At 37.7% G+C, this 13,350-nt stretch overlaps 1 protein-coding gene across 9 annotated transcripts in view; it reads right to left on the bottom strand.

The window, feature by feature from the left end:
• The window catches only part of LOC135501153 (GTPase-activating Rap/Ran-GAP domain-like protein 3), a 185,742-nt gene that overhangs the window by 82,985 nt on the left and 89,407 nt on the right, over positions 1 to 13,350 (bottom strand). The window contains exon 1 of one of the 9 annotated variants that reach the window (XM_064793021.1): positions 6,319 to 6,611. The exons of the other annotated variants lie outside the window; for them this stretch is intronic. The gene's annotated coding sequence lies outside the window, so the exon portion shown is untranslated. Of the gene's footprint in view, positions 1 to 6,318; positions 6,612 to 13,350 lie in introns of those variants that run through there. 9 annotated transcript variants of the gene reach the window in all.

Here is a 13,350-nt window from a genome sequence, read left to right as displayed (position 1 = left end):
GCTGATAAAGCAATAAAGTAAACGGATATTTGCCACACATCCGTGAGATAATGACAGGAATGTTTCAATGTTTAACCACCCACATGCATCATTGATTAACACGGAGCATATAAGTTGCAAACACTCGAACTAATGACTATTGCACGAGTTTATCATGTTTGTTGACATGGTTGATGGTTGTCAAATTCCGATGGTATTGCTTTTTGATGTACAGCCGCCACCATGTACATGTATGTGTACAAATACAGCACGCAACAACGTTTTGTCATTTTCCCCCTTGTTTTGAAACCATATAGTCTATAATATTCTATCCTCGGGTGTCAATTCAGTCATAGTGTATACAAAAGTATGCACACGTCGCAAATTAGTATACGCCACTGGTCTTACAAGATCAGAGTGAATCTAGAGAATTATCATGTTTTGCATAATTTTTTCTATTAAACATTCTCTTACTAATGCTCGGCTAAATGATGACCTAGTATCTGTATCCATTAAGTAAACTAGAATTAACATACTGTGAACTTTTCTATGACCATGTCTATCAAAGGAAAATGCAAATGGACCTCTCCTCTCTAATGTTCGAGGAGTATTCTCCGTGCTATGTTATTCAAGAACTCAATAAGAGTCTCATGCAGGATACGGTCTTCTATATGATAATTTAATATACTATTCTTTTGACTCTGAAATATATAGATATTACCCACAGTGTCATACTTCAAACGTTCTGCTTATGAATGGTGAATTAACTTAGAAGAATTTATCCTCACGAACTTCTCAACTCCTTTCTTGCGTATACTATCTCTTCTTGTTCATGTGTAGAGAAACGATATAATATCCAAATAAAAGTATAATATCCAAATAAAAGTCAGAAGCAGTGGACTGGCAACTTCTGATGAAGGTCCTATGTAAATAGTAAATAGGTTTTGATTTATTTCCTTGCGGAAGACAAACTTATAATCGAAGAGCCAGCATACTTTGGCAAATTATTTCAGTCCAAATGAATTTCTGTGTGCAAAACGTTATTGTCTATACATCCACGGTATCTTTGCTATAAGTTAAGAACAACCCTCCCGACATGCCCAATCTCTGTATATGTCAACCGACATTCTTTTGGGGATATACCCTGTATCGAATTCAAAGTGACGTCTAACTGTATGTCAAGTGTCATGCATTATAAACTTGATTGAGCGTAGCAACATGAAAAATAAAGAAAAAATTATATTCACGTCCTTTAAAAGATGAATCTGTTACTTTACATGCAACAAAAAAGTGTAATTCATCTCCACTAATGTTTTGATTCATCTAGAACCAATATCTCCGGATAATAAATGACATTTAACTGATGAAGTTGACAATAAATCCTGTAACACTATCTAAGATAACAAAAGTTTGGAAAAAGTGTTACTCAATTTGATAATAACTCCGACCTTTAAATATATTGTGTCGGCTGCCTTAATCCGGGGGGTCTGAATTCACTAAAAGGCTTCCTTAAGAAATTATTCCCTAAAATATCCACTGGCATGCTTATCACCTTTTTCACTTAAACAACCTATTGATTTGAGATAAGATGTATTTGCCTGGGGTGGCTATTGATATATTTTGTGATGTCAGATGAAGAGGATGATGCCATAAACTGAAGAGACAATCTCCAAGTTACGCCATTAGTAACTGTTGGTAAGTAATTGTCGAAGAGAGTGTTCTAGAGCACCTTTGAGTTACGCAGCAAATTTACATGTTACTTTCATTGGGAGATCGCTGAAGAGACAGAAGATTACTTTCTCTTGGATCACAGACATATGGTCATTATATAGTTATAACTGGAACATATATGATAAGAAAATGTACACATAAATTTATATAATCCTACATGGTTTAACTAAACTACTTGTCATGATAGTTCGTGAGGAAATCACCCCACATCTACTTAATAAATTAACCTTTTCCATCATATCTCCTCCGTTCAAATAAACCTATTCAGTATGTCAATACAACACACATGTCGTTTTTCTAGCTTCTCCATTCGACAAATCAATACATGCACTTTTCATCGCTTCATTATTCCAACAAGCATCCAGTGTCAGTATATCATATTTATGCTTCCTTCATGAAGACTACTTCGAGTCGAATTTGACATTTGCAATTTCAACCAACTTGTATGCAAGACAATACACTAGCTTGCTGACTGAGTGAATATAATTCAAAATCTCCGAGCATCATAGGCCAGCCCGTCAACGCATGGCAATACTTATCATTACTATTTTCAAGAAGACTTCTTGAGAACTGTTTGAAGTGCATGGACATTTTCAAAACTAACTACATATAGTCCGTCTAGAGTGTAAGAAGCTATCTTCCTCGTTGACTTTAATGAATTAAAATCCTTTGCATCATGCTGGTTATTCAAGGTCATATTGATCAAGCTGACAACTTTCATTAAGACGACTTAGGAGGATCGGATTGGTCGACATTTGCAAATTAATCACAGTCAGTAGCTTTTTGACTAAAACCATGGCCGTCTTCGCAAGCTTTGATACATTTTGATGCTAAGAGTAAGCTCTTGATATATTATTCTCATATATTGGACGGTCGTGCAATGTACATGTGCTGCACTACATAGCCTTGACAAATCTTCGCGACGATCACGCGAATCGAATCAATAAACATACTTAAGGCTAGGTAATCATTCGTTCAAATTGACATTCAAACATAAAATCAATAACATTTAAATATGTACTGAATATACATTCAGTAATATGTGAACTGAGGACTTCCGTATCAGTCTTTTATTTCATCAAAAATGTTATGGCCACCTCTTTAACCAAAGGGACCTCTGTCCGAAGGTTAAATTGTCTTTGGCGGTTTTAGAGTATTCAAGCCACAGTCCCAAGACTAATCAACGCATCCAAGCTTTCCGTTAAGTAAACATGTAGTCCTACTTGGGATAAGTAGATACAGAATTAGATCTCACCATTTCCGAGATCCAAACTATTCAATAGTCCTTCTCAAGGGCATAGAACATCGGCTGATTGCCATACTCCACACACCAGTGTCGCGCGCCGCTTAAGGGATCGTCTCAAAACTGTGTTCAAATACCAACTTTGAACGAACACATGTACACTGCACGACTGTACATTCGAGCCATGCATGAACATGACTTCTGTTCACTGGCCAGTTTCATTGATGTTTGTATTACCGTGCTATAAGGTCCGCACGCAGTGCTGCAGTGTCATTAGTTTGGTTTACAGCAATTGATGTAGTCTGAATCATTAAACACTGTTGCGAGCCTGCTTTTTATCCGCGCCAGCCATACATACATGCAAAGCATCAGTTGAGAATGATATTGGCTATATAGTTGCAGTGCATTTTGTCTTTGAAATGTAACCTTAAATCAGGGGTTGTGATGAGTAAGATTTATGTCAACATGGCCGAATGCGTTTATTGATACTGGTTCCATCAATGTAACAATTTTTCAGTTAAGTACAAAAATGTGGGTTTAGTGTCAGAGTATACGGTACACCATTAAATCGTGTCGCCCTACAATATCAAATCGGTTGATCGATAGGATATTTTTAACACAGGAGACTTTAGTTTAGTACTGATTAAACAACTTAAATCGGCGTGTAGCCCCCGCTTCGATATAATGTTGCCACATGAAAAAGGTTAAAACCAATAAACTGCAACATATGGCTATTTTTAGTTCTCGTTTTGTTCAAATAAAACGATAATTGATTATTTGGTCCACCAACACGTTACTTTCCTTTAATTTAAATACATGAGTGTCGTGCCATCGCACATAAACCGCCTAGATCCTCAATTAAATTCGTATTCTTACCTTTGTTTCTCCAATGTAAATGGACGTTCATTCTCTCCCTCTTGTAACTTTAGATTCGAGTGGGGGTTTGAAGAACTTGTATTCAAATATCCATTCGAGACATTTTCGTCATGGTATTTTATTGGAAAGTACTTATCAACTATTATAACAAAATCATGTAGTAACATCTTGCTTGCTTTTACACTTAAACGTTTTTTTACAGAACGCTACCAAAGAACCAGTGTGGTGAGCAGGGGTTTCTTACTTCATTTTTTTCATTGAAAGTAGGCCGATTTCTACCGTGGCTGGGAAACGACATCACATGATTTTTTTTTTCAACATGAAACATTTTTTTTCAGGAAATATCTCGATCGATGGACATAATTATTATCTCGATCGCTCGAGAAATTATCTCAAGCGATCGAGATATTACCTCGAGCAATCACGATAATATGTTGATCGCTCAAGATAAATATATAAGTCCATCGATCGAGATATTTCCTAAAAATATTTAGAAAAAAAAATCATGCGATGTCCTTTCTTAGCCACCGTAGATTTCCATTCGTGCGACGATCCACACAGGCGCAGGCACTTTATTTATTCCGACGAAAAAGAAGAACCGGGCCTATCGCCACCCACACTAACCGAAACTATGCACTTACTGCGGCATTCCGTTCTTGTCTATTCAAGGGATTGAATGCCTATAAAAATGTGGCAACTGCATCCATGGTGATGAAATACGTCAGAGGCCTACATTGTAAAGTCTATGAAAGTGAAAGTGGGTAATTTGGCCTTAACTTCGACTTTCAGAACCCAATAGCTATGGTTACAAGGATATTGTTACACAAGGTGCACTTTCATCATGCGGTTTACATGTGGGGTGTGGTAAGTATATCAAATAGGTATAAAAGAAATACAGTATTTGCAAAATCCACGTCAGCTTTAGCCAAAAAGGCATTTCCATTTGTTGCATATTTTTTAACAGTGCCTTCAAAACAATTTCGCTTAGTTCAAGGATAATCAGTAAAAGAAAAAAAGCGTGTTCAGGATTCAGGTCTCCTATCCCAGTATATCATTTTAGATAGTAGATCTTTTTTGCCTATCTTAAGGGAGGGGGGAGCATATTTTGATGTTTGTCAAATTGATTTTCCCGGAACGTATTCAATATTATATGGGACGATATTGAATATTAGAAACACCTGATTATACTGATATGACTGAAACTGTCTCTACATTAAGGCTAGTTCCTGACCGTTAACTAAAGCTACGTGATACTTATGTGACATGCAGGGGCAGCTCATAAGACACATGCTAACAGGCACGTGCTGTAGTTTACAGAATCTACGTTGTCTACGACTGGAAATTAGCCAATTACTAGCAACATGTATACAATAGCTTCAACTACCGCCTGAAAAACGGGACATTTGAACTCGCACTGTGAAATTCGGGGATAAACAACTTTCCGTTATTCGTATTAAAATTTCCTATCAGGCCTACTTAAAACTTATTTTTACAATACACGTTATTCTTTAGCTTTAGCAAAAAAACTGCTTTTCTTCAGCAGCTTCAAATATCGTTTTGTAGCAGTTTCAGATATTAGCGTATTCATGTCTGCAGTTAATAGCGGATGATCAATAGAATAAGTTTCAGAAACCGTTCTCCTTAGCAAACTTTGAATATCACAGATTGACAACCACAGGCAGTATTGATGAACTTTTATTTATTGACGCCAACCTCATACCCAGAAACTAATGATCACAGAAAGCATCTGAGAAGCATCAAAACCATACTGTTTGCTATCGGTTTGTTGACTTGGAGGTCACATGCGAAATGGGATACCTCAGAAAAACTGCCGCACCACCATGTTATTGAGATGCGAGACTTTATTGGGAATGTCTCGCTGACAAATTAGTCAGCCAATACCAATGCAAAGAAGAGTCCAGAAGGGGTTTTGCATGTCACAACCAGACAGTATATCACGATGAAAACATGGTCATTATGAAAGCATAGACAACTGGCATGGCAGAAATAAAAGATTCCGATAATTCATTGGGAGGTGAGGGCAAAAGTCTTCCAACTGAAGAACGTATCATGTTGCGGCAGGTTTTAGCTCAGCCTTACTCTGATTTTCTAATAGTAAGTGGAATATTGAAGGTTATACTCATTTTAAGTTTGTTTTTAAGTTTGTTAAAGCATGAACGGTCTTAAACGTAAAGATGTGATGTTGGCAATAAAACAAATGGCAACATATTTTTTAGATTACTTTATTGTTTTAAAAGAGCTCTTTTAAATTTTAAGAAGCATTTAAAAGTTAGGCTTTAGAATTTTCTTGTGATCATGAAGTCATACCTTTTACCAGCGGGCAACATGAAAATCACACAGTTTAGATTTTCTTTTGATTTATCAATTTGTGCAAGCGTAATTTAACCGCTAATTAGTTTTGTCACTTAATTTGCTAATTGCTGATTCGTTTAATCGTTATTATTCATGAAGAAAAATGTAATACCCACCTCTAATATTCTCCGTCGTGATTTCACTATCCAAAATAGTGTCTAATCCACAAAATTTCCTCTATCCGGAAAGGTTATATTCTTTTAAAAGTAGAATCCACAAAATGTATCATTAGAAGGAATCTTGATGTAATTCGCACGTCAAACCACAAAGTTCGAATGAGTATAGAAAGTCTCAACTCCAAAGTTCGACCAGAGTAATACGATTTTTATTCCACTTGTCGTAAAAAAATTAAAATCCGTTGAAAACAAAAGATAAATATGAAAGGAATTTACCAATTCAACACATATTCGTTGTGATATCCGAGGAAGTGCGCTTTGCAAATATAATTTTCCGAACTAGACGCAGCGTATAGAAACAAGACAAAAAATCAGTATGGACGAATCTACGACGAATGTATTCGCGGTTCAGACCTATTCATTGATGCTTCAAATTATGCATTCATATGGTACGGTGTATCCTTCGCCACGCATGGACAGTACTGCCTCTCTCATCATCAGTTGAATTCCCCTAAGAAATCACTAGTGTGACCGTCTCCGTATGACAACCAATTGAACCGTGAGAGTCTTGACGCTCAATAAGGTATGATTAATTGTGGCAGCACTCCAAATTCGACCTTGCTCTCGTGTTTCGTAGGCGCTACAGGAGTATAAGATCAAACCAAATGCAGCTTTCATTGACACAAAAACTGATAGAAATTTCGTTTAAGCCACAATACGTTGACTGAACGGAACCATCCCAGCAACTGCCCTGGACAAAGCTTGCTCAGAACAGATATCTCGAAATATATTGATTAATGCTTGATTAATCAGTCGCTTATCGCAGAATGTCAATTAACCATTTTTGAACGTCTCTTGTATATCGCATGATAACATCAAAACCTTCGAAAGAAGCGTTAGATACACGTAGAGACAACCGTATTCATCTGATGAAGGAAGTCGAATAGCAGGTGTTAGCAGAATATGAGTAATATAAAATGCATTTCGAAGTTCATCTGGAAAAGAGTGTTTTTTATTCCGTATCAACTTAAGGCATCACCTATTATGATAACCAATGCAATACATACGTCTTGGCTGATACTTGACACGACCAAAAAAATAACAACGTCCAAAAATCGAAATGGCCAAAATTCCCTGATTAAGAATGTGTAACATCAAACCTGCGCTCGTTGATAATTGTAAAAAAGGAAGTACCATCCAAGCTACTCCGAATGTCATCAAGAACAGGGTATCGAATAAGATGTAACACAGGAGAAATAATTCGAGGTAGGGCTTCAAATGAATTGGACAGCAATAGTAGAAACGCCTTAGCTCTGGTGTTTGTCACCGGACTAAAAATGTCTCCTATGAATACAAGGTCCCGAGCTACAGAACTAGTCCATGAAACACTTCTGAGTTAACGAGTCACTTGAACCTATCCTCACAGTATTCATGAAGCAACTGCTTAGTAACGACGACGCGGAGTCGTCTATGGCATTATGGGAGCTTCGATTTTGTGGCATTCTGGGTATTGGAGCATAATATCCAGCATGCGAGGCTATCGTGTTCTGCCGTGATGTTGGCCAACGAATCGATATTCAAATCAGGTCGGCAAAACAAGCAAAATATTAAATTTCCGAAAAAGGTTGTCCGTTATTGGGGTTATTTCAGATATCGGATCGTTAATATGATATGGATGATGCCTTTTGACAAAAGTAAATTAGATTAAGATATATCAGGTAGACCCCAACCATGCCTACTCTCACCGTACGGAAACTGATACATGTATTTTGTTCCAGAAATGCTTGACGTAAATATGTCAAGGCGTTAATGCTGTTAATGTTAGTTAAACAGTATGTCTTTTCTTTCTTCCTGATACCAAGATCATGCACGAAAAACACCTCTATCTGGGACTCTAGAAAAGGTGAATTAGGACTACAGCCAAACTAAGTACAATAAACCTAAAAGTTTCGCGGACATTTCATTTTCGTGGATTTCGCGTAGTGCGAAAACCGTGAAAAATACTTGTTGATTAGAAAACCAAAAGAACTTCGTAATGTATGAAAATAAAAATCGTGAAATCTTTTCATAGAAAGTTTCGTGAATTGCAAAAACAAATTAACGCGAACTTTTTCAGATTCAAAACACATTCACTTGATATATGATGAGAATTAACAAAAGAGTAATTTTCTTTCCAAAAAGGGGTAGTTACACAACATTCGCCACAAACACGAATCTCACAGAGACCAACCTTACAATCAGAGGGCGAAAAAGAAACACACGGTAATTTTGTTCATACCAATAATTACTAATGTTGACGTGGTCCGGCTGAACATGAGAACTGCACCAGTCAATCTCACGTTGTTCTCCATGTGCCAGGAGACAAATCGGAACTAGATTGACTCCACAACGTCAATCATTTTATCAAGCTAACACGACTTTCGCACAAACCATTGACCTTTCGGGCAAAAGTACATTTAAGAATACGCGAGAAACAACGGAGGAAGTCCCTTAATTTACCAGATAGCCAGGATAGGTCGTGCCATCGAATGAGATAACGTTGACCAATATCCAACGCAGAAAAAAGAGCACTTTAGAAAGTATGAACAAAATCATCTGCAGACTGCGTACTGCAAAGTAGACTTCTCCTAAATAGTGCGACGATGGAACAGCATCGATATCGTATAACAGAGGTATCATACGATGCCATGCATGTGTACACAGTGTTTTGTATTCTATACCTGTTTCATGGCGTTATTGCTTGATCGTTCTCCTGATTGCGATCGCCCCGATTCCCAATAAAGGTAAATCAATACAGAGGACGAATCGGATCCGTTTTTACATGGTGTTCGAGAAAAAAATACTAAACGTATTTTTCCAGCGTTTAAAGTCAATGCTCGTATAATGCATACTTTCAGTACTGGTGTGCAGTCTGTTCAAGTTCCAAGTTCAATTGTTATGTATGTCATGAGAGGAAAATGGTCATATGACGAAGGTTGCATTACGATTTTTTGTCCTACCTCGTAGTTAAAAGAATTAAGGTCTGACTGTAGGACTTGATTTAGGGACCTCTTGACTGCTAGCCAAGACACCAAGCAAAATACAACAAATGCACCTTAATTGAATCCGATGTGGTCGTGGAGAACAAATCTGATGTGATGATTTTTGCCTCCGGTTTTTACATATTCAAAGGTCGGATGCACAAGTAAATGACGATCACGAAAATAAATCTGATTGTCATAAATATCAACGGTCAATGCAGCACTCATCTACCACAAATTAACACGGCACTTTATGTCAGAAGCACCACATAACCCTACATTATGAATAACCCATACTTGAACTTATGATTGGCAATTTAGTTCTACTTGCCATCTTCACCACACTCATGACAATGCAATAAAGTGAGTGATGACGTAGTATCTCGAAAATAACTTAAAATACAAAATACAAAAGTTAGCATGGTCGTGCAATAATAATTTTCTTTTCTATCTTTCCTATTCTGACGTACTTGTGTGAATGGTTTGAACTTAATGATACGCTAAGGGTGATACTTCTCTTAAATGAAAATGAAGGATGGACTAAATGCACCGCTTGGCCGAAGTAGGAGACCGCACTCGCGTCAAATCAAGTTATATAGTTTTTAAGGTTAATTAGAACATTTTATCGTATTATTCCACTGGTGACTTTATCACTGTGGGCAATAACATAAACATAAACATAAACGTTTATGTTTATGTTTATGTTTTATTTATGTTTATATTTTTCTATATATGCGTATTTTTAGAAATATTTATGTTCTGTACGTATTTATGCATAGGAAATTTTCTAATTCAATTACAAATTTCAAATTTCTAACGAACGGCGTCGGCCTTTAAAAGGAGAAACTTCTGTAATTGCCTCTGAGAATTACGATCCGTGCTCGAAAACACGCCTAAAGCATTTCCTAAAGGAATGAAAGTTCATAAGTCGTGTACCATCATATCCAGGATATGGACGCTGGATCTAATTAGTTGAGCTGTCCACAAGAGCATCGCATGTCAATTAACCCCGATAGTTCAGACAGGGAGATCATATTGCACTCATCATTTCTATATCATGCCTATTATAGTCTCTTGGTTGGAGGAATGGCCGAGTAATGACTTGCTGACCCCAATCACTCTGGTCAAGATGGGATACTTGTCAAGCTCATCAATGTCAATTAAAACAAACTTGTCACGAAACTCTAATAACAATGACAGCTAAGACAGACAAATTATTCAGGAGAAGGACCTGAGGAATTTTATGGATAAAAGTGTGTTAGACAGAAGCAATCTCCAATAGACTATAAAAAATGCCTCGCATCTCGACGAGGAACTTGAAACTTAGTGAAATTGTTACTGTTGTTCAACTACAGACAATACATATACAAGAAATACTTTGCCAGGGCTTGGAAATTTTGAATGTTCAGCATTCCCAGTTAAAGAGACCCTAGATGACACAATATCGACAAAAAAAAATGCCGAGCCTCAAAATAGAAAGCAAATTCAATAAAACAGGAAGAGAAAAGCTACTGACGTAGGTAAACACACTCGTTATTTGGTTTAATCGCCATGGATCTAGGCAGAAATGACACAGGAGGCAATTTAGGTTTAAACATGAATATAAGCCCCCACTTTAGGCTATGGTTTGGTCTGATAATGATCTCTAATAACGATAGAACGAATTAACGCCGAGATTACGATACCATTAAGTTGGATTTTGACGACCGCCGCTGGAAGGATAGTTGCCAAAATGGCTTGCCTGATGCCAAAGGTGATCGATGAACACAGTTCGTTGACCTCAATTATTTGCTGATGCAATGTAATTTGCCTGAAAATGCGATTCACGTTGCTTATTTGTTAACGGCTTGGATTACCACAATAAGTTTGGAAATATCATCCACCGCGTGCCTTGAGAAGAGGCAGTGTAGATCGGTTTCACAAAAATCCGAAGTAAAAATCTCCGCAAGGATTAGTTTTCAGCACGTCATACACTTATCGTACTTAGCTTCTTCTATGAAGGTAATGCTTTGACAAATCCTAGACAAAGACAAAGCAGCGAGACCCTCTATCAGAAAACTCAGTCTTGATTACATGATTACATGGTCTCCACATTACCATCAGATCTCAAATATATCACAGTCATTACGATATGTTTGAAGCAGCCCAGAATACTAGTAATTGAGTGAAATTACAACAAATGGCCAGGACAAATAGGAATATCACGTGACCTAGTTAACGTTTGATGAGAGAGCCCGGGAGAAGGTTGAGGATGATCAGAGCCGCTCACGCCTTTTAATCAGCCAATTTCTCAGATGTTTCTTATTTTGGTGAATTACGAAAGAAAAGTTCCATGTTTCCAATTTTTTTCCGCTTTCTATTTTCGCGAATCAAGGTTTTTCGGAAAATTCGTGACCATTTGGTTTGATGCTATCACTTACACCAGGCAAATTGAAGCTGCATGACACTTCCCAGAGGTAAGTAGTCATTGGATATACACTGATTTCGAGAAGACAGTGTAGAAGGCCGCCCCTCTCCATCCGAGAAATCAACTAAAAAAAGGCGCACGGATCGACTTGGCGACATTTTCTCAAAAAGTAATTATCATAATTCACAATCATATGCTTACTTCGTCACCTTAGGAAGTGACCTGACAGTTCCACCCTTAGGCAGCGGTATTTCTAGCCAAATGAATTAGTCCCCACGTATCTCATTCACCAAACCAATGAAGGAAATACAGAAACCCAACATGTAAATATTTTCCGAGAGAAGTCATTACCGCGCTGTTTACTTGTAAGCATGCAACGGATATTAGTTTCGCCATGTTTTGTCCGTGTCCAAGTTTCTCGCGGCAGAGTTACCGGCCTGCTGTAATTACTTGTGTTGTCACTCACGCAGAGGTGAAGGACTCTATGCTTTTGATGGGAGATGCTGTTTAAGAAAGTATTTTCCCTGATCATGATGGGAAAACGCGGATTTTCATCATAAAAAAACGTCTATTTTCCCTTGCCTGTCGACCCCCATGAAAGGCACTCTGAGGGAGTCAATATTCTCAAGATTTACCCTGATAAACATCTGATAAGGGAGTAGAACAATGGGAATTTAGGCCTAGGTGCGAGCGAGCTTTGTTTATAGAACAATGGGAATTTAGGCCTAGCTGCGAGCGAGCTTTGTTTATAGGACAATGGAAATTTAGGCCAAGGTGCGAGCGAGCTTTGTTTATAGAACAATTGGAATTTAGGCCTAGGTGCGAGCGAGCTTTGTTTATAGAACAATGGGAATTTAGGCCTAGGTACGAGCGAGCTTTGTTTATAGAACAATGATAATTTAGGCCTAGGTGCGAGCGAGCTTTGTTTATAGAGACAATAGACTGTGTTTTAACTGCGAGGTAAGATTAGGCAAAAAAAGTAAAGATTGTAGCCTTGTCTTTCAACATTCTTTCACAGACGCTGGACATGTTAGTTTCTTTCAAATAATTGTTTTAATCAGGCCTACAGATTGGTTTCCAGGTCGTTCACCTATGGGAATGCAAGGAGAATGACCTCGTCGTACTAGTATTTTTTCTTCAAGGAAATTGGAAAGACACGACTTTGTCGAGAGATTATGTCAGATGCAGGAAACGGCTTTGCTGGGTTTGCATCTACGATTTGACACCTTAAGGGGTCTTTCTCATCTTGATTAGAAGTGTTTCTAACATATTAATTTACATATTTGTGGGCTATGAATGTGTAAAACACTTATTAAACTATTTTCAACACATAACAAATCGTCCCTTTAATGAATCAGTAGCACGAATAGAGATTAAACAGTTTCGAAGGCGATCTTTGCATATTTTACTGATCAGAAAGGACTGCCACTGATGAGAAGGTTGAACACTCCCGTGGACATGCTGAAGGCAAAGATATTCTTGTATGGGATCTTGAGGGCAGCCCAAATAGCAATTAATGGAAAGATCTAGAGCCTCCATTAAAACATTCCACGCGAGTTCTCGCCAACGCAAGGCCAGAAACCCTTTAATGACAAATTATGGAAA

The sequence above is a fragment of the Lineus longissimus genome, chromosome 17 (assembly GCF_910592395.1).
Source record: "Lineus longissimus chromosome 17, tnLinLong1.2, whole genome shotgun sequence".
Taxonomy (NCBI): domain Eukaryota; kingdom Metazoa; phylum Nemertea; class Pilidiophora; order Heteronemertea; family Lineidae; genus Lineus; species Lineus longissimus.
The sequence above is the reverse complement of the archived record's forward strand: the minus strand, read 5'-3'. Positions and strand labels throughout refer to the sequence as shown.